Here is a 24,961-nt window from a genome sequence, read left to right on the forward strand (position 1 = left end):
TTTGCTGATCTCATTTATCTGCCACCTACATCCAATTTCAGAAAATGTATCCAAAGAGATATTAAAAGGCCCCAGCATCAGATAAACCCCTCCTTTGATTGGTGATTAGCCGCTGGAATAATAGCTGTATCCAATGCTTCGACCCGTTACCAGATTATCTATGTTCCTTTCTGCATGATCGGAATTTTTAAAGAAAGTTAAAATCCCTGCTCTAGCCTCTCTGTAATCCCTTCAATAGATTTCGCGTAGTGTAGGTTTCACTTCCTTTGTTGGTATAAGATCACTCTTGAATTGCAGCGAAAATCCCTCCTTTCAAAAGCATTACAAAGTTGACATTTCCTTTCTCAATACAAGCCAATATTTAGATTACATGGACGTTAATCAAATAACCCGGGTTATTTCATTTGTCAACATGTTCACAAGAATTTTCTACCAGGCGTTAAAGGCATTTATAGGGAACGACATCTTTCAAAAGCAATGTTGCTAGCCCAGATATAGGGAATATTTGATCATGACAAGACAGCTGATGGTTATATTTTACATACCAGCTGTTTCAGAAATGTTTGATACCCCAAATAGATCCCATAATTTCTTTCCTGCGAGTGCCTCCTGTGAGGCAAAGACTGTTTTATTGTAAAACATTTTTTAACATCAGAACCGAAGTGTCCACAGTCCCTAGAATAGCCCTGAATCCTGTCTCCAGCTCAGCCAGGACTTGCATCCGACCAAGTGGGTATTCACCCACGAAAGCTCATGCATGCATCCGACGAAATGGGTATTCACCCACAAAAGCTCATGCTGCAAAACGTCTGTTAGTCTATAAGGTGCCACAGGATTCTTTGCTGCTTTTACAGATCCAGACTAACACGGCTACCTCTCTGATACTAGAATAGCCCTGTAAATCAGAGCTTTCAGTCAGAGATTGCGGGTGACTGATTCACAGGAAAATTTTAAGAAACACCCAAATGAAACCCGTTTTCCAAGTCCCATCCGGAGGAACTGAGCAGGGTTTTTAGTATCTAGTATCCCACCAAAGTTAACTATTTAATAAACTCCTGCTTTCTAACCCTCTTAATCTGCTGCAGACTGGAAGGGGTGTGTGCCTAGGACCCAGTCTAACCACTGCAGGACTGGGAAAAGCAATGGTACCAGGGGAGATGTGACAGCACACGCCAGAGCTGCTCTGAAAGGCTGGGTATGCTGACATCCTGTAATATGCAAAGGCTACTTCTGAGGGCATTCTTTGCAAAACACCTAAAAATTCTCCACATAATATTTTGAAATTCTGCAAATTGTATTTGTCAAAAAATGTGGAGGCTCCAGCATGGCATTGGGGAGCACAGGGCACTGGCTGCACAGAGGTGGGAGATCACTGTGCAGCTCCCCCCGGGGACACGGACTCAGCAGTGAGGCTGCACCCAACCCTGACACAGTGCAAGGACTGGGCCTGCCTCAGAAAGACCCCAAGGCCCTGACCCTCTGTACCAGGTGCACCAGGTGTGGGCAGGCAGGCTCAGCAAGGCAGGATCCAAGTGTAGGGGGATCCAGGTGTGGGTTGAGAGGGTTCTGTGTGGGGCAATCTCAGTGCAGGAGGCTCAGTGTGGGATCTGGGTGCAGGGAGGATCTGGATGCACAGAGGCTTGTTGGGGGGTTCTGGGTGCAACAGTAATGGGACTATGCAGGGGGTCCGAGTGAATGTGGTTGGGGCTCAGCAGGGGGTCATCTGGGTGTGGGGGCGATAAAGCTCAGCAGGGGGTATGGGTGTGGGGGGCTCAGTGGGGGGTCCAGATGCAGCTGGTTGGGGCTTGATGGGGTGGGAATCCAGGGGCAGGTGGCTCATCGGGGTGGTCCAGGTGCAGGGGAAGGGTGGTGGTGGGGAAGTTTGCAGAGCTTCCTTCAGCTGAGGGAGAAATTTAGGGTGAGTCTGACCCGGCCCTGGATGCTGTGCAAGGGAAGAGGCTGTCCCATCCTCTCCAGCTCAGCCAGGACTAGCAGCTGAGCACAGCGCAGGATAGGAACCACCAGCTGGGTCTTCCCCAGTCCCGCCTCCTGCACCATAGTGATTTATCTCTTTGCCAGCTGCCCCGGGCCCCCGAAACATACTGCTGGGGAGGGTCGCATAATTGCTCTTGTGGTTTCCCTTTGGTTCTCCAATAGAAAGTCATTTTTCAGAGGGGAAGCAAAGAAATCTGTGAGGGACATAAATTCTGTGCATGTGCAGTGGTGCAGAATTCCCCCAGGAGTAAAAGTCTCTCGGGGAAGATTTTCCTTGGAGAAGGGGGGTGGGTAGGGGAGTCTAGTTCCTGGGGGGATAGGTGGGTCTCCAGGGGGTGTCTCTTGGGAGAGGGAGGGGGGACCTGAGGGAAGGCATTTCTGGTGAGAAGGCGGCAGTGTTCCTGGGAAGGGGCATATGAGGGAGAAATCCCTAGCTTGTGGGAGTGTTTCTGGAGCAGGGATTCTCAGTGGGGCGATTCTTGGGATTCCAGGGGGATCAGGCCAGGAAGGAGCTCAGAGGACCTCCATGCTTATCAAACTCCTTGAGATGATGATAGTGCCAGGCTACCAGGTCGAAGCTGTTCTCTGCGACCAGGTCCGTGGCGGCCACCGAGGGGGCAGATCTCCTCGCAGAGCCCCTGCTACACAACCCCCAGCTCCGTGTGCAGGTGGCAGAGTCCCCCGCGGTGCGCCAGAGGTTGGTCCTGGCAGAAGCCACCAGGGTCGGAGACCTCCTGGACTACGACCGGGGAGACTGGCTGGATCCCCTGATGCTCGCTCGGCGTATGGGGCTCTCCAGACCTTGTACTCCCCGGCGCGTACTACAGGAGGTGAAGGCCACTTTGCCGCCTGCTGCTCGGGCTTACCTCGACCGGGTCCTGCGTGAGGGCACGTCCCGCCCACCCCCCACCTCGAGTCCTCCGGACCTCTTCATCGGGCCCCTGCCCCGTGGACCTGACCAGCCCCCCTGCCCCTTCACCGCAAGCCGGCTGCACGATCTGCAGCCGGTCCGTTTCCAAACCGCGCCAAGGAAGCATCTCTACGCGCTCGTGCTCCACACCCTTCACTTCCTCACCCTCGTGCCGACACCAAGTGGCGGGACCTCCTGCCACCTCTGGAGGGTGAGGAGCCCCGGTGGGCCAGCCTGTACTCCACCCTGGTTCCGAGGCCCATTGGGGATATCAGTTGGCGGCTCCTCCCTGGGGCCGTGAGCACGGGCATGTACTTGGCGCGGTTTACCCCTGTCCCAGACACCTGCCCCTTCTGCTGCGTGAGGGAGACCCTGGCGCACGTTTACTTAGAGTGCGCCAGGTTGCAGCCCCTATACCGGCTCCTCACCAATATCCTATTGCGTTTCTGGCTGCACTTTTCCCCCGACCTCCTTCTCCATGCACTCCCTATCCGTGACCCCACAAAGTCGTGGGACCTCCTGGTCAACCTCCTCCTCGCCCTGGCCAAACAGGCCATCTACGCGATCAGGGAGAGGTGGTTGGCCAGTGGAGAGTCCTGCGACTGTGGGGCTTGTTTCCGATCCTTAGTCCGTTCACGTCTCCGAGCGGAGTTCCTCTGGGCGTCCGCTGGCTCCCTTGATGCCTTCGAGGAGCAGTGGGCGCTGTCCGGGGTTCTCTGCTCGGTGTCCCCGTCAGGCTCCCTTCTTATGACCCTTTGACCGCACTCCAGTCCCTGTTCTTTTATTAGTTGTCCCCCGCAATTAGTGGGTTTCTGAGGCCCTGTGGAACCTCCCCTTAGGCTGGGGGGGGGATCCGTTAGCATGGGGTGGGCTTTGCCCACCCCATTTCCCCGAAACCCAATAGATACCAGGTGCAGCGATCATTCGTTGGGAAGCATCTGTCTGTCCCTGGTGGCCCTGTGTCTGTCCTGAGACTGTAGAGGGGACCTCGCCTCCCGCACAGACAATCAGAGAGGGCGGGGGGGGGGAATTGAGGCGGGGAGGGGCTGCGATGGGTGAGGGTGGATTCGGGGGGTGAGGGCGGGATGCAGTGGGAGTGGAGATGGGGCACAGGGGAGGAGCACAGGTGGTGATGGGGAGCACAGTGACTGGGTCCTGGGGATGAGGGGGGCAACGCGGCAGGAGGATGCTGGGAGCACGGCAGAGCACAGGCAGTGGGGAAGATGGAAACCACAGATGGGGGTAGGAAGAGATTTAGGGAAGCAGGAGATGGGACCCGTGGCACGGGGTGCGAGATGGGAGGGGGCTGTGCCCTGGGAGTGGTGAGGTGGGGACCATGGGGGCGATGTGCTGGGGGAAGGCGGGTGGGAACAGGGGGAAAGTGAGGTGTGTGCCTGGGGGCGGGGCTGTGCTGTGTGTGTGCAGGGGAGCGGAGCGCAGGGGGCGTATGCAGTGAAGGGAGGGGGAGAGGGGTTGTGCCGTAGGGGGGCGGGTGCAGGGGACTTGTGGGTGGAGCTGTGTGGTGGGGGGCGGGTCCCAGGAGGGAGGGGGAGCAGGTGATGTGCAGTAGGAGGGGCGGTGCAGGGGAGAGGGGCTGGGAGGGCCGGTGCTGTCACGCCGCTTGAAGCCGCCAGCCCGGCGCAGGGCTAGCGAGGGGCAGGCACCGCAGGCAGCAGCCGCCGCCCGGAGCGCACGGCGCTGGCTCTGGCCCCTCGCCCGGCAGCCCCGCTCCGCCCAGCTCCCCCAGGCGCGCTGAGCTCCCCGCTCCGGCCGGGACTGCAGCCGGGATGCGCTGCTGAGTGGCAGCCCTGCGAGGGCAGCGCCTGCCCGCTCCCCCTCGGAACGGCAGCGGCAGCCGGTAAGCGAGCGGCCGGAGGGGGCAGGTGGGCGGGCGGCGGCCCCCGGCCGGGCGCTGCGCTCCGGGCTCCCCGCGGGGCATGGCAGCGTGTGTCCGTGCCTGGCGGGGTCCGCGGGGGTCCGGGTCCCTTCCCGCGCCCCCCAGCTGGCCGTGCCACATGGGATCGGCGGGTGCAGGCGGGCACGGGGATCAGCCTCCGGAGCCTGCCCCGGGAAGTTATTCGCTCTGGCCGGGGGTGGTGTCACTCGCTGCCGGCGCTGGAGGGGGCAGCTGGCCGGGGCTCGCATGGCTGGAGGCAGCGGCCCGGCTGAGCAGCCACAGCATCAGGGAATCTAGGGCGAACTCCCCCCCGCACCTGGGACTGCGGGATCAGGAGGGGTTTGGTGCCCCTTCCTCGAGGGACTGACCTTGGTCTTCCAGGCGGGTTGAGATACATCAATTAACAGCAGGCTACCAAGAGAGGAAAAATAACTTTTGAAGTGGTAAGAGATTTATCTTGTTAGACTGACCTCACACTTGGTAAAGCAACCCCCAGCCTTTCATGTATTTATACCTGCTCCTGTATTTTTCACTTCATGCATCCAATGAAGTGGGCTGTAGCCCACGAAAGCTTATGCCCAAATACATTTGTTAGTCTCTAAGGTGCCACAAGGACTCCTTGTCATTTTCTTTGGCATAGGTCAAGTATACTTCCTATTGACATCTAAATCTGATTCAATCTATTTAGCAAAAATCTCTTGTCCAACTAAATAAGAATCTGTTTCCATTGTCAATTAAAAAACAAACAAACATTAAATCTGCCAATCCTTCCATGGAAGAGTTTACTTGGTAGAAAACAGTATGGTATGGGTGTTTTAAACATTTGAATAATGGCTTCTGTTATCAAACATGTACTGCTTGAAACAGATGTCAATAGACATTTGATAGAGGGAATTTAAAGCTGATTCTTACTGTCTCAGTTGTCCCCCCAAAACAAACAATCAGTTACAACTGTAGTTAATGCAGTATTTGAATGTGAGCTATCACTCAGGAAATATCCCTTATGTTCAGTCTTTTTTCACAAAAATTCCTAAATGTGGTGCTTGACAGCATTTGTCACCATTTAATAAAGATAATTGGTACCAGAGAAGGCGAGAGTGGGAGAGTGATTTTTCTCTAGGCAATATGAAGACTGTAAGAATAATATTGAGATTTTTTTGGTCAGTCTTTTGTGTGTGCAACTAAATCAAATTTAAAAACTAGATCATTAAGAGAAAATAGATTGGATTTAAGTGACTTACAGTATTTCAAGGCAATTAATATATGTTGCAAAATGGAACCAAAATCCTATAGAAAAAGAGGATTGAGCATTATTGCTATTAGATAAATGCAAAGTCAAAATATACTCTATTCTGATAATTGAATGTAATATATTTTAAAAAGAGACTAGGAAAACATTAATTTTTAAAGAAAATGGCTAGCTAAAATCTTAGCATATTATATGTAGATGTTTTATGTTTGTAATTATACTTTTGTTAATACAAATACAATTATGTCCCCATGACACCGTGATACACTGCTTATTTTACAAGTTATTTAGAATATCATGAAGGAAAAAGCTAATGTTGTATCATAAGTTTTATTTTAAGTGATATTCATAGCTTCTTGCAAAGAAATCTTTCATAGGAAAATAAAAGTTGTGCATCATAGTAATTTAAACTCAGTATTTATCTTGTTCACCAAATCTTCACATTACATAGTAGTGTTCACCTCAACCATCGCTTCAGTATTAGACACCTGAAAGTGAGTGAGTGATGTTAGCTTTCAGATATCCCCTATTATAATCGGAAAACGAGAATACTTTATAATATTCAAAGTACATATGTATGCTAAGGATATAATACCTATGTACAGAACTTTCAAAAAGGAACAGATGCACAGCCAACCCAATATTAATCCTGGTATCTTTGGTAGCTCTTGGTTATTAAAAATATTGTTCAACACAAATGTGGCTTAAAAATCTTGTAAACCGATAGGATTAAATTCCTTTTCATGTAAAAAAAGATGATTATAAAGTGGATTATGATTGCACGAATAGTGAAAGGAAATGATTTGTGAACATTTTCACCAGTTACGAATTTTGGTTGAATCTAACCTTGTTAGCACCGGTTTTGTTCATTTTTTTCTCTGAATATTCATGAAACTGATTTTTGTTTGTGTGGATGTTTGTGTGCATCTAGCTATTCATAGATTCCAAGGCTAGAAGGAACCATTGTGATTCTAGTCTGACATCCTGTATAAGGCAGGCCAGAGAAGATCCCCAAAATAATTCCTAGAACAGACTAGATCGTTTAGAAAAATGCCCAATCTTGATTTTAAAATTGTCAGCAATAATGCTCCACCACCCTTGGTAAATTGTTCCAATGGTTAATTACTCTCACTATTAAAAATGTACATCTTGGTTCCAGTCTCAGTTTGTCTAGTGAGTGAACGTACTTATCCGTGTGAGAGCAAGGATCTTGGTCCTGGAAGGAAGCGCTCACTTTGCCCGCCCAGTATGTACTGATTGCATTTGTTTGGGAGCAGGAGAATGAGAAAATCAGTGATCTTTTTCATGCAAACAACTGAGCAATCCTTCAGCATGAGTAGCAATGAGAGTGGGGAGTAGGGTGGGTGGTGGCAGGATGCGCAAACAGCAGACAGGTCCTTTTCCTGCAGACGCTCTGTGCTTGTTCCTGGTACAACCCATATATATGGGCCAGTTAGACAGAGGAGAGTCAATGTTTGAGGAAAACCACTCTGTGGAAACGTGCAGCTGGTCCTGGGACCATACAGTCATCTGCCTGATAGAACGCAAGCTACAAATAATGGTGGTGCATAGTAGTGAATTCACTCTGTGCAGCTGGCAAGTATACAAAGTGACTTGTGTTGCTGTATGTAGCTTTCCAAACCATGCTGGCCAGAGCCCTGCGACTGTCAATTAAGTGACTCAAGGAACTGTCTGTAACTTTTCTCCTTCCCCCCCTCCCCTCTCTCTGCCTGGGAATAAATCAAGGCTATAGCTTTTTCTCTCCCTCAGCCAGAGAACTCTGTAATTTTAAAAGCTAAGGTCCATGTATTCAGCCAGGTATTTTTTTTTCTTGTAAAAGGGGACAGAAAAGATTTTAAATGCTAACAGACAATTCTTAGACCTGCTGTTTCCCCTACCCGAGTGATCCAGCACCCCAAAGATGTAGTCAGGCAGTTGTGTTCATAAAGGTTGGGTTATAAAGGTTGGGTTATCCCAGCTTAACAGGGTAACCAGAAACCAGACCAGGTAACTGAGGTGGCCAGGCACACAGCTCAAATATTGAATTTCAGATACTCTGGACTACTTGCTTTGAATAGTTTGCAAACTACCAGAGACTCAAATATGTGCACAAAAAGCCTTCATCCTACACTTAGAAATAACAAACCAATTCATAAAATTCAAGATCTGTTAATAGACAATTCATGAAGGGTAACACTCAGCCCCATGCATGGGGCCAGCACAAAGCCAATGTGAAATCCCAGTTAAGGTCTATTTTGAGGTCTTAGGTGGTGCATAGGCCTTGGAATGAAAAGGGCCAAACCCAGTGAATAATTTGTTCCCATTTAATAGTTCAGTCAGCTCTAGCAGTAGTTGGCGGTCGGGGAAGAGACAACCGTTCTGTACGCTGTGCTGGGTCAGTGAATTCACTCTTTAAAAAGGCTGACCCTCTTTTTAAACCATGTAAAGATTCTACCTGGGGTTTTCTGAGGAACCAGAGGAAATTAGGTGCCCAATTCCATTTGAAAGCCAATGGGAGTCGGGTGCCTCGCTCCTTAGGCTCTTTTCAAATCCCAGCCTTTCAAATTTATGGGCACGGTTCACTATTTATACAGCGTCAGAGGCAGTTCACCCAGGGGCATGTCGGTGCTGAGTCTTAGAAACGTCACTTCTGGGCTTCAGTGGGGGAGTTGCCCAGGTCTGATTCAGCAGATGAAATTGCTCCTTTGCAGTGATCCATGAGATCACCTCCATACTCTGTTCCAAGGTGGCAGCCCCTGGACCCTTTCCTGGGGAGATTCCACTTGACTGTGGGTCACTGTGCTGGGTATCTAGCCAAGATCTGATGGTTCATCCTAATCCAACTGCCTGTATGGTGTGTACTGCAGCATATGGGGAATGGAGACAGACTAAAAAGTGTGGGGGTCCACAATCCTCAGTTGCTCCAGGGCTGGACGTTGATGACATCATAGCTCTAAAAAAGTCCGAGGCTTGGAGATGTTTGGATCTGGAATAAGAGATCCAGGCTGGATCTCAACCCCTCCAAACAGGCCAATTTCTGTCCAGTCAGTTTCCATTCCCGAGGTTCTGAAGTGCAAACTGGGCCCCTACTCAAAGCCTCTCACCTGGCTGCACCAGCCAGCTGCTACCTCCACTGCCTTTTTTAGGGAAGTTGCCAGGTCAGTGATGAGTGGTTGCAGTTGGGGAGACAGGAATAGTGGAGATCCCATGGGAACGGCTGTTCTCCTGAGCAGGGCTGGTTCAATCACACTTTGCTCCCCACCTGCCCCCAGAGGGGATTATCACATAGGCAAACTAGGGACATGCCTAGGCCCCAAATGCATGTGGGGAGAAGGGGGAGGGGAGGGTCTGGGACCGAACAAACAATACAGTCACTACAGCTGGGCTGGCCGTGCTGTGGATCTGCCACGACTGTCTGCTCATCAGGGCACTTCTCACCATAATGGGGACATAAAAGAGGCCCACTGAAGTCATTGGAAAGACTTCAATTGACTCTAATGTGATTTGGGTCATGCTGAAAGATTGGATTTTAAGGGTAGGATTAGGATTCACACCTGTGCAATGGGGCCAACAAAAACAGACGCAGCACTCAAATCCCACTTAGCTCTATTGTGGATTTAACATGCCAGGGCACAGGCCTTTACGTGGGTGGTGGCAAAATGGAATGTATTGCCAGTACATTTAAGTATAGAGGAATAAGTTCAAAGGCTAAGAAATGAAGATTCCACTACATAAAGTGCTTTTCTGGCCTTGCTTAGAACATCAGATGCAGGGCTCGGCTGATAAAGAACCGCCAGGCACTGGAGAAAGTCCAGAGCACACAGAAGAATGATTAGGGTGAGACAGCAAGGTTGTACGTACTTTGGGACGTATGCTGCCAATGGTTTTTAAGCATAAATTCCAATTTATATCAATGGGAAGTTATGCTTAAAAACTGATGGCACAATATGTACCCATTTACTTCAGTGCTACTGCATGGCAAGTAAAGTTGAGGATCAAGTAGTTTAGACCCAAATTTAAGGATTCGCTAAAAGTTTTTATAAAATCTACAGTAAATAAGTTTTCATGATTCTCCCCCTCCCCAGAAATGTTAATGGGAACAGTAGAGCTGTTTGAAACATTTGACCAATGTTTTTTCTCATCAGAAAATGTGATATAGTTGAAGTTGAAATTTTCTACAGGAAAATGTTGATGACATTTTTAATCTAAATGAAAATTTTTGTTTCAGATCAATATTGACAGAGTCATTTTAAGTCAAAATATCAATTCAAAATGAAAGACACAGTGGAGGAGGTAATATCTTTTATTGGACCAACTTCTGTTGGTGAGAGAGACAAGCTTTCGAGCTACACAGAGCTCTTCTCCAGGTCTGGGAAAGGTACTCAGAGGGCATGTCTACACTGCAGTTAGACACCTCTGGCTGGCCTGTGTCAGCTGACTCAAGCTCATGGAGTTTGGACTGCTGAGCTGTTTAACTGCAGTGTAGACTTTCAGGCTCATGTAGAGGCCCGGGCTCTAGGACCCTGCGAGGTGGGAGGTTCCCAGAGCTCAGACTGCAGCCCCAGCTTGGAAGTCTACATTGCAATGAACAGCCCCGCAGCCCAATTCAGCCGGCATGGACCAGCCTCTGGTTTTTATTTGCAGTGTAGACATACCCAGAGTGTCACAGCTAAAAACAAGGTGGAACAGATTGTTAAGCATAAGGAGTTAACTTAACACATGTTGCAAGAGACCATTCAAGGGAAAAGTGGGCAGTTAATAACTTTACAATTGTAGTAGGACAATATCCTGGGACCAACAGCAATGCAAATTAAAAATGAATTCTTTTGTTTAATTGACATTTTGAAATGAAATATTTTGTTTTGAAATGTCAAAACATTTAGTTTGATTAATAAGGTCCACTATTTTAGACATTTCTAAATAGATTTTTTTCAGAACTTTTCATTCTATGCAAGTTTGATATTTCAAGTTTTTTGTCCCAATTCAGGATGAAAACAAGTATCAACATTTCAGAATTTCCTGTAAGACAGAAATTGCCTTTTCCAGCAAGCTTTCCCCCACATTTCCCCCACAGTATCTGAAACAAATCTAGCAACACTCTATAAACAGAAGCCCCTTTTTTGTTCACAAATTATCTGCAAACAATCAAAATCATCTGATGAATCGGTGCGAATAATCAAGTTTTCAAAATGAGTGCAGAAGGTGCAGCCAGTGTGAATATACGAGCAATAATTTATCTAGGATGACTTTGCTTTCCATTGCACCTTCTTGCAAACAAAATTTGCTCACCTGTTTATGAATGGGAATTAATGTGTTTGTGAATATTAGCAAAGTTAACTGGTAAGTTTCATCCTCAAGGATAAATTTAAATACTTGTGGCTGGATTTGCCCAATATTAGTTGGGATCATGGGTCACAGGGGTATTTCCTAGAGCTGGTTGGAAAAAAAAGGAAGAGAACTGAGAGTTTTCCTCCTCCAATTTCAATGAGATTTGTACACAACCGGATGGAAAAAAGAAATAAATATTAGGAAAACTTAGTAATATGCTTTCCACCCCCTCTTTTTTGCTGACATTTCAATAATCTTTGGCATTTTCTGACCAGTTCTAGGGATTTATAATAAGTTCTTTAATACAGCCACTGCTCATTCGGACCCTAACAGTGCTTGTTTCTTATAACAGGTTAATAAGCCACATTTCAGCAAAGCACTTTAAGCAACTTTAAACACATGATCACCATTGTTTGAATTTCAGCGTGACTACTCATAGGCTTCAAGTTAAGCATGTGCTTAAGTGCTTCAGCGATTTGGAGTCTTAATTTATTACAGTGACAAAGTAACCAGTTAGATCAATCAGTTCACCTTTACCCTTTTTGTCAGCTTTCCAAATCCTGTTCTTTTCACTATTATTGTCCTCTAAGAGTTTCACTAGTGGTTAGAGAATGGGGGTAGCCAACTGTTAACATCCATTAATAAAGACAAAAAAATCAGGTGGCAGATTTTCATAGTTTTATATACATTCAAACACAAACTCTCAGAAGCCTGTTCCTTCCTATTTTAAATTTATGCTTACTAAAACCCCAACATGAAGAGACAATTATATTCATTTATATGGAGCAGAGACTGCCTCTTATATACTATATATACACAAAACCTAAGCTTAAAAAACATTATCAAGGTTACACAGCCAAGAACTCAAACATTAGGCAATATTCGTTCTGGCACTTCCCATACAACCTTAATTTGGAAAAAATCATACATAATCATGTAATTAAAGACTGCCTCATATTGCATATGCACAAGGGGGCTGAATTAAGGTTGCATACACAACTTTAATTCTGGCATTTGCTAGCTTTTCAGCGTTTGACTGCTCAACCTTTAACATAGACACGTGTGTGAGAGATCTTCTAGGTTTTTAAAAAAGCGAACTTAAAAGACAGAATGTGGAATCATATTGACACCCACATACATCATCAGCAAGGTTGAGACCTTTCAATCCACCACACAGACCTCTGTCACATGAGCTAACAAAGTAATTGATAGCAGTAGTAGGTTGTCATCCTTTATGTGGACCATCACTGGCAGAGGATAGGACATTTTGCCCATGGATTTCACAGATATTTGCTGACAGCAGAAGAATTGTGAGACTCAGGGCAGATTTACACTACTGTTTAAGTCGATCTAACTTACATTGCTCAGGGTGTGAAAAAGCCCCCCCGCCCATCCCCGAATGACGCAAGTTCCGTGCTGTCTACACTGAGGCTGTGTCAGTGGGAGACGCTCTCCTGCTGACATAGCTTCTGCTTCTCGCCAAGGTGGAGTAATTATGCCGATGGGAGAGCCCTGTCATATCGGCATTGTGCGTCTTCACCAGACATGCTCCTCACTCTGACCCCGCTGCAGATCTGGCTCTTGTCCCATCCACTTTCAAATCAGGCCGCTCCTTCCTCTGCACTGCATGGGCCCAGCAGAGGGGTCATTAAGAGCAGAGGAGAGCCAGCCTCCCTGTTCTCTGTTCAGGTGCATGACCCTGGACCCAGCAAGGCTCTCAGCAGCCTAGAACTGCAATTGCAGCCCTCTGCTGGAGCATGCCCAGTGCAGATGGAATCTTGGGGGAATTTACCTACTAAAAATCTAATGTGTCTATTGAGCATGTGAAAACTACATTTCCCCCCTCCCCCAGGCTTGTAACTCGGCCAAATTTGGGCAGACATTCACAGTGACAGCAAAAGGCACAGCCCTGACACAAATGTTGCCTTCTACCAAACAGCAGGTCCCTGCTCCAAAGTACAGGGTTGCTAGAGCTTTTCAAAGAAAAAGTCACCAGAAGATTATAGCATAGGTGAAACAATGTATTTTTCCTTAGCTTCATTTTTGGCAACAGCGGAACCATTTTGGCTGAAGTTATCCAAAACAATTCAGCCTGAGGTAGACACTTGGCATGGAAAACTTCAGCCCAAATGGTTAAAGTTTGAAAAAGTTATAAGCAACTGAAAACAGGGTCTTATAATGGGAAGCGTCAAGCAAACTTAATAGGTGGTGCTATCAGCCCTGCCTATAATAAATGAGTAAACTGCCCTTATTCTCTTTTTCATGGTGACAAGTCCTATGAGGGCCGGAGGATGGGGGAGCGCCTGCTAGGATTGCCTCTAGCTTGCTATTTCACTAAGCCCACAAATGAAATGTAGGAAGTCAGGCTGTTTCCAAGAGCTAGTAGCGACATCTTAAGGTCAAACACTGGAATGTCAGGGATCTAGAAAATGAATTCACTGTTTTGTTTTTTCCCTTTTCTGGAAAAAAATAAAAATAAAACAAGTGTTTGCTCTCATCTCTCAGGGAACAACCTGAAAAATTCCCAGGCCACCCCAAGACGTTCTAGCAAATGGGAGTAAATGAAATGCAAGAACTGGGAAGTGTAGACATTTACAAGAGAGAGAAGAACTATCTGCACTAGTGTTCTGCCTTGGGAGAGGGGCTGGCCTACCTGGATTGGGATCTAAATTATGAGAGAAGTCAAGAAAATATGATGACTTTAAAATGTTTCAGTGGCAGGGCTATGTCTTAACAGACAAATTGCTCTTGGGCTTCATATGAAATCATTCCCCCCGCCCTCAACTGAGCCTAGCATTAGAAAAAACATCAAGCAAAACCAAAACCCAGTAGATTGCGAGTTTGCTTTTGACCTGTGCAAAGGACCGAAAACCAGGGGGAAGCACGCAGTTGACTTCCCAGCTCTAGGTTGGGTTTCAAATCTTGGATTCCATTCCCAGTTCTGCCACTGACTCTCTGGGAAATCCTGGGCAAGTCACGACTCCCTCAGTTTCCCCCACCTGTAAAATGGGGGTGGTAATGCTGATTTATTCCATAGGGCTGTAGTGGGTCTTAAGTAATTGCCTGGAAAGTTCAATGAGATCCTTGCCTGAAATTTGCCTGGCAAACCAAAGTATTGTCTTAGTTCTGGGCTTAACATTTTGTCTTCTTTGAGAAGGAGAGAAAAGGACAGAAGAGGAGATCTGCCAACTTCTCCTGCCCCCTGAACACTTCAGATGTAACCCACACCCACTCCATGTGGTGCTCTATCTGTCTCTGGAAGGCCAAAAGTGTTTACAGTGCTCATAATTGCCGTGGTGATCTGAGCAGGCTCCATGTTCCCAGTGCTATGGCATCTGCGCTGAAAAAAGGCGCGAAACAATTGTCTGCCGTTGCTCTGCTGTCTCATGGAGAGGGACTGCTAGAGGCACAAGTTGACTCCTGGAGGAACAGGGGCAAGTAAACCTATCAGGGCTTTTGTATGGACGTACAGAGGGTGGGAACTGGAGCAAGTAAGCAGGCTTAGGCGCCGCAAGCCTGGGAGGCGGGAGAAGTGAAGCAGCCACAGCGTGCTCGAGGAGGAGGCGGGGCAGGGGTGAGCTGGGGTGGGGAGTTCCCCTGCATGCTGCACTCCCCCCGCTTACTTTCTGCAGGTGGCCCTCCCCACGCTCCCCTGCCCCAGTCCCTCTGCCTAAATGCCAGCGGCGACTGGGGCGGCCAAAGATTCGCTGCTGAAGAAAATTCCGCCCCCCAAATCCTAGGTCGCCTAAATGGTTGCACCAGCCCTGGAGAGGGGGGCCTGACAACATGTACCCAGAACCACCCGCGACACTGATTTTACCCCATAAGGCATTGGGATCTCAACCCAGAATTCCAGTGGGTGGCGGAGACTGCGGGATAGCTACCCAGAGTGCAACACTCTGGAAGGTGATGCTAGCCTCGGTACTGTGGACACAGTCCACCGAGTTAATGCACTTAGAGCATTTTGTGTGAGGACACACACAATCAACTGTATAAAAACAATTTCTAAAAAAACAACTTCTACAAATTCAACCTAATTTCGTAGTGTAGACATACCCCCATTCTTGTCTGTAAAGCCCTTTGGGATGATTTATGATAAAAAATGCCAAATCAATGTACAGTATTATTAATTTACAAACAGCTGATGTGTGCAGGGGCTCTGGTCCTGGGGTAATGAGGGCAGTTAAGTGCTTAGAAACAGGGCAACACAGTCAGGTGCTTTGACCTGGGCTCTGTTCCCAACTCTGCCACCCTGACTAGTTGTACAACCTCAGGCCAGCCACTTTGTCTGTGTGCACTCCCACTCTCCAGTGTGTCCAATAGTGACACCCCCTTGTAAATCACTGTGGTCTGCGTGGAAAGTACTAGCTCCGTGAGTGCCAGGTATAGTTTCATCCATGTCAAACATGACTGTACTAGATCACCTCAGACTGCTCAGAGTAGCATCACCTGGGACACTCAGGGAACCTCAGATCCAGGGCAGACTGAAATGGCATAGCTGAAAGGCAGTTCCACTGAGTAGATACAGGCAGAGCTAGGCTCTGGGGACTCTCTGGCCTCTGCCACACTTACTCGCTGAGGAGTATCTTCCACTTACCCTGCTATAGCCCCACTGATTCCAATGAGGCTACTATGTCTTGTGAATGAGGGTAGCAGAACTGGACCTACAAGAAAAACAAAAGCTCCTGAGGGTGTGAGCAAGCAGCTGTCTCGGTCCTGCACTATCTATTTCATGCACGGTCTAGTGAAGAATTCACAGGGAGGTCCCCAGATGCACACGCCATTGGGAGCTGCCTGTCTACTCCAAAATCAAGATGCAAAATCTATCACTCAGGGACATTACGTGGGGGTATCAGATACTCTCTGGGGGACAAGGAATCCATAAATCTATGAGCCCCTATGCTCATCCACATGAAGAGCTTTCAGCTGTGACATAGTATGGAGAGTACCCACCATTTAACAGGCGATCCAAGCCTAATGTGTTACTAATACCTTATTGATATTCATTTTGTCCTGCCAGTGGAGAAGCCCATGTGAAAGGAGAGCCCAGGGGAGTGGGAGCTGCTTATACAAAGAGGGCAAGGGGCTGGCAGGGTGCGGTCGCACCGGGGTGGTCTCTCCAGGAGGTGAGGGCATTCCCAACGGTGGCGTTTGGACGGAAACATGTCACTGGCGAGGTGGCAAGAGGCATGCCACAAGGTTCTGTAAACGTCATAACTGCATCGAAGGTCATGGGTCAGGACTGCTGGGGAGACTGCGATTCATGCCTGCAGCAGGAGAAGTGGGGGCACAACAGGTTCTAGTGCTGGTGCCTCTTTGGCCTGTGTGGGGCCTTGCAAAGTAGTTTCCTTCCCCACTGCCCAAGGGGGGGAGGGGCGTCACCATGGCCTTAATAGAACTCATGGCCAGGCAGTTTGTCCTGCTATTCAGTCTTCAGGGGGTGCTCTGTGGGGGCACTGCAGTCAAACACACCCTCTTGCAGCCCTGCAGGCACATTGTCCTTCGTGCCCTTCCAGCCAGCCAGCCAGACCTGCTTAGTTCAGAACATCTGTCCCCTGGGGGTGGGGGCTGGTTTATCAACTTTTCTACAGAGCTTCACTCACTGCTTACTTGCTCCAGTTCCCACCCTCTCTAGGTCCATACAAAAGCCCTGATAGGTTTACTTGCCCTTGTGCCTCCAGCAGTCCCTCTCCATGAGGTGCCAGTCTCCAGCCTTCCTCCCTGGGGTTGGGTTATAATTCAGGCCAGCTACAGGGCCTTAGCCAACTTCTCCTTCCGCTGGTCCCTTTCCCCAATTAGTCCTCAGGCTCAGAGGGTTCAGCAGGAAGTCATCTCCTGTGGGTGTCTTTGATGCTCTGAGGCAGGAAGCAGCGTATATGCCTGCCCCCTTCTCCCAGCTCTCTGCAAGGCTCCTAGCCCCAGGACCTTAAAGAAACAGGACCTGATTTTCTCCACAAGCTACTTATTCCTAGGACTGCTTCCTCTCCACCAATATCTCTTACTTCCTAGGTTTTTGATACATCAAAACCTCCCAGAATCTTAAAGGGCCATGCTGTGTCACTGGGATGGGCTGATCCCTAGGCAGACTACCCCATCATAGGGAGGCAGTGTGGACTAGTGGTTAGCACACTGCCCTGGGACTCCACACACCTGGGTTTGAGTCCTGGCTTTGCCGCTGGGTGATGGGACAATCATTTCACCCTCTGTGCCTCAGTTTCCCCATCTGTAAAAGAGGATAATGATACTGACCTTCTTTGTAAAGTGCTTTGAGATCTATTGATGAAGTGTGCTGTGTAGGAGGTAGATACTATTTTACAATTTACCTCTCAATTTCATCTGGTGGCTGCTGGTTGTGTCCCTGGCTACCACCTTAGATAATTCTCCTTCATTTTTGGTGTCCATGCCTTCAGCTATTTGGAGACTTAACATGCCACCTCTTGGCTGTCACTTCACTAAGCCAGCCACATTGCCTTTCCTTATAAATCACTGCTCCTGGCTGCCTGCTCAGTTGTGTTCTTCTTTCCTGAACTCCTTCCCATCTATCAATAGATCTGGCAATGCAGTATCTAGGTCTGAGAATAGTCAGAAAAAACTGTGTGCAGCTGTAGGCACTTCTGTCCCAGAGGGACTTCACAGAAGGGCAAGCAGACTGATTTAAGGGCTGGAAGCTTTGGCTTCTGAGAAACTAATGATGAGAAGGAGATGTGTTTACCTTGGGCAAACAGAGTAAGATAGACACTGATAATCATCAGCAAGTATTTGACAGGTGTAAGTGCCAGTAAGCGAGAGAGGAATAGTTCAGTATATTCTAACGGGGTGTATCTGGCAATAATGGGATAGTAGTGAGCAAAGGGAAGGGATGGTTCAGTATCAGGAAATATTTCCCATGTAAAGAATATGGTGGTGGTCCCAGCATTTGAGTCAGCTAAGACTAGATTAGACAAAGCCATGGAGAACAAGATCTCTCTCTTTCCTGTGCTCATGACTGTACTGTCTGAACAATACACCTACTTTGGTTTTCAAGAGAAGTTAGGTGTCTGAATAGGGCTTCTCTTTCACTAATTATGGCCCCATGCAAAGTGCTCAATTAATAATGATGGTGGCTTTCCTCAATCAGTATTGACTCTATTGCTGAGGACACCAGGTTTGGATCAGGACCCAAATGAGGTTTAGGCTGGTTCAGAATTTGGGGTTGTGGTTGATTCAGTTCCAGGCTGAGGTTGAGGTTTGAGATTATTGCAAGATCATGAGCTGTTCTAAGAAAATTCTGCTAACTTGAATGTTGGAAATTTTGCAAGATCAGGTGTCCCCTTTGGCTTTGGATCCAAACTCAAATCAGACCCACAGAGGTAGGTTCAGATCCAGGAATTTAATTTTGGTGGAAGGTTAGATTCAAAGGCATTTATATTTCAGCTCTGTATTTTGGCCCAATCCTAACAATGAACTTTGTTCTACCGCGTTACTGTTAGGCTCCTTTCTTTCTGGTGTGCATGCAAAATGAGGTTTGGTGTGTATTTGCAACGTTAAGCTGTCACATTGCATTGCATCTCTTAGTCTGCAGCTTTTTTGTATTAGATCATCACGCTCTGACTAGTCACATACCTGCTGAAAACCCCTCCAGAGAATTTAGCAGATCTCTACATGACAGCAGTCAGTTCTGACCTTGCAGACATCCTGTCCTTAGCTGTTTGTATTTTTTTGGACTTGCAAGGAATGGTGGGAGAACAGCAAAAGTGTTGGGCTGATTAGGTCCTGAGCGGTCCAGTGTTCGTACGCCAAGGACAGTTATTCTGTCGCATCACTGGGGTGGCACTGGGCTAGTTGAGGCAGAATTGACTCAAGGCTTAGTTTCTTTCAACCAGGATGGAGTTTTGTCCTTCTTTCTCTATGCTTCAGTGTCTTCCACCCTAGCCCTCTTCCTCCTCTCCCCTTCAATGCTAGAGCTGCTCAGATAATGGAAACAAAAGTTTATGAAACATATTGAAGTTATTTGTGTTTCACAGGGCTTGAAATGACCCCAATTTCGGAATGTCATGAATTTTTGTGTGTGTTTAAAAAAAACCCACACAAATGTTGATTTGGAAGGGTTATCAGAAAGCAAAATGTGGCTTTCTGTACATGACAAATGGCACTAACAGTTTTTTAACTTATGAAAAATGCCACCAAAAAGTTTCAATAATAGCCACACTTTTTTTGCAAAAAAATTTGGTTTAGAAATAAAAGCCAGTTTTTAATTAAAGTGTAACTTTGTCCTTCTATTCACCTCCATTCTCCCAACAGATAAACCCTGCCCCACCTCCTGTCCACGATGCCTGATAAGCTTCCATAGAGGTCTGGCTCCTCTCCATCACTCAACACTATTCCTCTAGCCCTCTTTTCTCTCTCTAATTCCTCTGCAGAGGCTCCTTTATCTCTCAAGGGGAGGGGGATCTAAAGGTCAAGGAGGAGACAGTGTCTCACTATCAAGTCAAGTTCAAGGTCTCGGTCCTTATCTTCAAGGCCTACCAGGTCTCTAAAAGCCTATAGCCCTGGCATAAGTTCATGGTCGATAATGCTGCTCCTCAGGCACAGTGGAACTTTCTACCACAAGAGTAAAGCTCGCCTGGGCAGGAGACAGAGCCTTCTCAGGGGCCAGTCCCAGACTGCGGAATGGACTCTCCCAGGAATGAAGGACCATCCCAGATCTCCCCACCTTCTGCAAAAAGTGCCAGGTGTACATCTTCCACATGCCTTCTCTCACATAAACCCAAAGCCACACAGACATTTAAAATACCCTCTCCCCACAAACCAAAACCCAACCCCAATAAGCCACCCCACTGCACACACAATTCTCCCTGCAGGGAGAAGATGAGAGAGAACAAACCACATGGGACAGATGTTAGACAAGTTGCTTAATGCACTACTAGGAGGAGGTCCAGCCCAGATCCACAAAGGTACGTAGGCACCCAAGTCCCAATTTAGGCATCACTGCAATGCACAAAACTCTCACCTAACTCTGTAGGCGCCTAAACTCACTCGGTGCCTGCATTTTCAGGATACGAGTTTCCTGGGTGCCTAAATTCCTGCCCCTGGGCTGCATGCTGCTGGCTCCCTGTAGGCGCCCGGATGCCCATCTCCTGCCTAAGCCCCAGAGCAATCCATGAAACAGGAGAAGATAGGTGGAGGAACATCTATCTTCTCTGCAGGTCGGATCCAGTGGGTATGCTCAGAGGCCACCCACAGGATCATGTCCTACAAATCAGTTAGGTGGAAGGGCACCTATCTTCCCCAGATTCATGGATCTACCCACCCTTGTGGATCTGGGCCTCAGATACCATGGTGATGAGGGCAGGATAAGAACCTTTATACTACAGAAACTAGAAGGTTGCCCTGCTGTGACTCTCTCAGAGTGTGGTGTTATGCTGAGACAAAACACTAGGTGGTGCATTTAATCAATTATTCAACTTCTTAACAGTTTCACTTGCTGGGTGCTTTCAGCACCAGCAGGCAGTACAAGACTTACCACAACAAGCCTATTTCCTATATGCAGACAGTACCCTTCCCATTTTTCACATAATCATCTTTTCTGTACAGTGTATGAATACAGCCATAGCTGTCACTCACAGGCTTTGGCATCCACTCCTGCAGGATATGGGGATTTTGTCTGCCACTGACCTTTGGATATTTCAGTCACTGAGCAACAAGCAAACAAAGCTGACGTGTTGCACTGGAGAGATGCTAGAGGTGAGATAGCATGAAAATGGTCTAATGAGATACTAGCTGAGATTCCCAATCAATCCCCATTTCCTGATGATCCCTCACGCAGAGAGAGTGCAGTGTTACTTCCCGGTATGACTCTGTCTTCTGTAACAGGAGAGCACTACAGCAACCTTCCCTATAGCTGTGTGTGTGACAATGCAATTCCTTTAACAAGGAGCCAGATCTTCCCTGCGTCTCCGTGGCCAGAGATGATTGGGAGGCAGCCAGCAGGTTCTGCCAGGCAGTGGGCACAGAAGTAAGGATCATGCTCTCTGTGACATAGTTCCCTCCCCTGACCCAAAACCACTGGAAACCCTCTGTGGTTGGTTGAGATCTGTTGGAGGGGAGGTGGTGGGCTGGGCCTGTGGCAGAAGTTGGATCACACACACACACACACACACACACACGAGCTGTCAGTATTAGCACCCCCACTTTCTCTATGCAGTTTGGAAAGGCCCTTTTTGGGGGTACTCTGAGGGCATTATTCAGTGGGGTGCCCCAGTAGCATGGCTGCTGGTGGAGGGTCAAAGAGGAGGCTGGGCAGCACTGCTAAGGCCTTGAGCCTTCATGTGACTGACTTGTGCCTCTGTGGAGCACTCCAGATATGCACAGGTTTTGGGAGAATATATTATGGCAGACATCACCAGATGGCACTGTTACACATAGCCTCACATGCTCTCTTTTTTAGCACGTGAGCAAGTTTTCAGTCTTTGGCAGACAGGCTTGCAGGTTGTTGGTTTTGTGATGCAGTCCTTGAAGAAAAGTTAAGCAAAGAGAAGTGGCAGGTAGCAGACAGTTTACACTTTGCTCTAGCTGCCATATTTGGAGGCAATTCTCAGGACAGAGAAGCTTCCTGGGAACTAGGCATTGGTGCATGGGCTGAGATTTCCAGAAGTGGGGATTGTCTGGGTGCAGTTTGCAACCACCTCTGTTCCAGGACACGTGTGTGTGTGTGTGTGTGTGTGTAAGTAAAGAAAGTTACACTTCAAATAGACCCAGCTTCAGTGGTTCTTCCTTTTAAGATAGTGTACTCAGCACCCCTAGTGTCAGTGTGCAATGCTTCAAGGGGTCCTTGTCTCCAGGGCCTCCTGCATCTCACCAGGTCTTCAGTGGCTCAGCCCTCCAGCCAAGCCACACAAAGTTCAGTTCCCTTCCAGGGTAAGGAAAATCAAACTGAAAGTCCAAGGTAAACATCCAGCTAGTAACTCTCCCCTGCACCCCACCCAGGCTCCACTGAGGTGCTGTTACTGACCCTATATCAGGGCCTCTCCCACAGGAGCCTGACCTACTCCTGCAGAGCTCTCCCTCATTGCTTCTTGTCCTAGCAGGGCTTCCCTCACTGACACTCTCCCATTGGGGATCCCCCTGCTCCTTGCAGGCCCTCACCCAGGGCTTCCTGCACAGGAGCCAAACCTGTACTCTGTGGGTCCTCCTGTTTAGGCCCTGTCAAAGCTCCCACTTACATACACCCTGTGAGTCCTCCTGTCTTCTCTACAAACCCCTCCCCCAGCTGGTTGTCCCCTCAGCTTGTACAGTCTGGTTCTGCCCTTTCACACCTGGGCTCACTAATTATCATTCAGTTGCCACGTTACCATCAGCTGGGGGTGGGGGTGGTGGGGTAGCTGCTAGGCCATGGGCCAGGCTGAGCATCTCTTGCCTTAAAGGACTAGTCAGCCTGTGACATTCCTCCACCGGGGAGCCGGCCTGCCCCAGAATGCCACTACTCTTCAGTAGGGGGTTACTCTGCTATCTGCGATGCAAGGGAAACAACACTGTATTAGTCAGGCCAGTTCGCTGGTCCGGCGAGTCCCAGGGAGGGGAGCTGTTTTCTAGGAACTTACCGGTAGGTAGGTAGATAGAATAATCAGGGCCGGCTCTAGGTTTTTTGCTGCCCCAAGCAAAAAAAATTTTGGCTCCCCCTCCCCTGGGTTTTATTTTTTTTGGCTTTTACACATTTGCACTTTGCAGTTTTGTTTTGACTGTTTAAAATTTAAAAAAAAAATGAAAACAGAGAATTTGTAGTTAGTGAAATAAAACAATTTCCTACTAGTGTAATTTTAACATTTAATTTTAACAAAACCCTCCTGCCTGGCCCAACTCTTACCTTGCTGCGGATCTGGCCCGAGGTGGATTCAGCTCCTGTCACCACCGCTCCCAGGGCCAGAGGTTGGGCTGCTGCTGGATCCCAGACCCGCTCATCCTTGGTCTTCGCCTTGGCCCTGGCACGAGCTGGGCTCAGCCCGGGCTGCCGCTCTGCTCCCCTCTCCCCTTCCCTGGCAGGAGGCAGTGCAGAGGGGAGGAGGAGTCAGAGGTGGGGACAAGCCGAGGAGGAGTAGCCCGCCCGGGCGCCATGTTCCCCCCGTCCTCTGCAGCCAGAGCAGGGCTGCGCTACCAGCTCCTGCCTGGCGGGTGGGGGGTGGCCGCTGACCGCGGGAGAGCAGCAGGGACAAGCCGAGGAGGAGCGGCCTGTCCTCTGCAGCTGGGGCAGGGCTGCGCTACCGGCTCCCGCATGAGGGGTCGGGGGTGGCCGCTGCCCACGGGAGAGCAGCGGGGACATGTTCCTCACTTAGCTGGCTCCCTGCCCTGCTGCACCGGGCGGCAGAACAACAGGCTGGTTACCGCCCCCCGGGGCAGTCAGGATCCAGCCCGGGACGCCACTTCAGGTATGAGCTGGAGCCCCAGCATTATGCCACCCCATATATTTTGCCACCCTAGGCACCTGCTTGTTTAGTTGATGCCTAGAGCCGCCCCTGAGAATAATACCAGGAAGACAACACCATTCCCAGTTTATGGCATTTACCTGCTTTGCTAAGGGAGTAGTATAGGGTGACCAGATATCCCGATTTTATAGGGACAGTCCTGATTTTTGGGTCTTTTTCTTATATAGGCTTCTCTTCCTTCCCCCCCCTCCCCTGATTTTTCATACTTGCTGTCTGGTCACCCTAGAGTAGTAATCTTCCTAGACAAAGGATCTGGGCCATGGCTCATAATTTATTCCTATAGATTTTTTTTTTTTAGTAATTTAGGCCAACGTCTTTATGCTCTGTTGTTTTCTTTTGAAGTGCTTTATAAAAACGAATGGGAACAGAATGTTTTCATTAAGTAAACCCCGTCCTCCCACATATTTAAATGAAAACAGTGTTTAAAGAAATACTATAGCTATATAGTATCCCAGTGGTGGTGTCATACAAACATAGCAGCACTGGGCACAGGATAGTACTTGAGAGCCAGGAAGTGAAACTGATTAACGGAAAGCACAACTACCCTGTCTAGTTCCACCACCAGCCGTGAGGAGCGTAATGAAGCCAGAGGTAGGGTGACCAGACAGGAAGTATGAAAAATCAGGATGGGGGTGGGGGGTAATAGGTGCCTATATAAGACAAAGCCCAGAGTATCAGGAATGTCCCTATAAAATTGGAACATCTGGTCACCCTAGCTAGAGGCAGCATGCACCACTGTGAGTTGTCTCTGGCGCTGGGGGTCAGGAGACTTAGGATCTGGTCCCATCTTGCCACTGACCTGCCCTATGAGCTTGGGCACTTGGCATTTTACTGCCTTGTCCCTTTGTTTCCTCTCCCGTCTTCTGTCTGTCTTAGCATCTTGTCTGTTTAGACCGTGATCCTGCAAAGACTTACTCACAGTGCATTACATTAAGCATGTACTGAAATCTTTACAGGACAGGGACGCAGACCTTGCCTATATGAGAAAACTGTTCTGATTTGACTAAATCGAGGTAGAACCGGAATTGGGTCAGTGCCACTCTCTGGTGTGTTGAGTGCTTTACATCCCATTAGTTTAAGCTCTAAGTCACATTGTAACAAAACAATCACATTGGCGCAAAGTG

General features: G+C 48.3%; 1 protein-coding gene across 4 annotated transcripts in view; it reads left to right on the plus strand.

Moving 5' to 3' along the window:
* Window positions 1-4,650: 4,650 nt before the first annotated feature.
* The window catches only part of ZNF488 (zinc finger protein 488), a 33,950-nt gene continuing 13,639 nt past the window's right edge, over window positions 4,651-24,961 (plus strand). Inside the window, exons 1-2 of one of the 4 annotated variants that reach the window (XM_045024967.1) lie at window positions 18,553-18,728; window positions 20,953-21,102. The gene's annotated coding sequence lies outside the window, so the exon portion shown is untranslated. Of the gene's footprint in view, window positions 4,764-18,089; window positions 18,106-18,552; window positions 18,729-20,952; window positions 21,103-24,961 lie in introns of those variants that run through there. The other 3 variants (XM_045024969.1, XM_045024970.1, XM_045024966.1) reach the window with 3 other exon arrangements.

The sequence above is a fragment of the Mauremys mutica genome, chromosome 7 (genome assembly GCF_020497125.1).
Source record: "Mauremys mutica isolate MM-2020 ecotype Southern chromosome 7, ASM2049712v1, whole genome shotgun sequence".
NCBI lineage: Eukaryota > Metazoa > Chordata > Testudines > Geoemydidae > Mauremys > Mauremys mutica.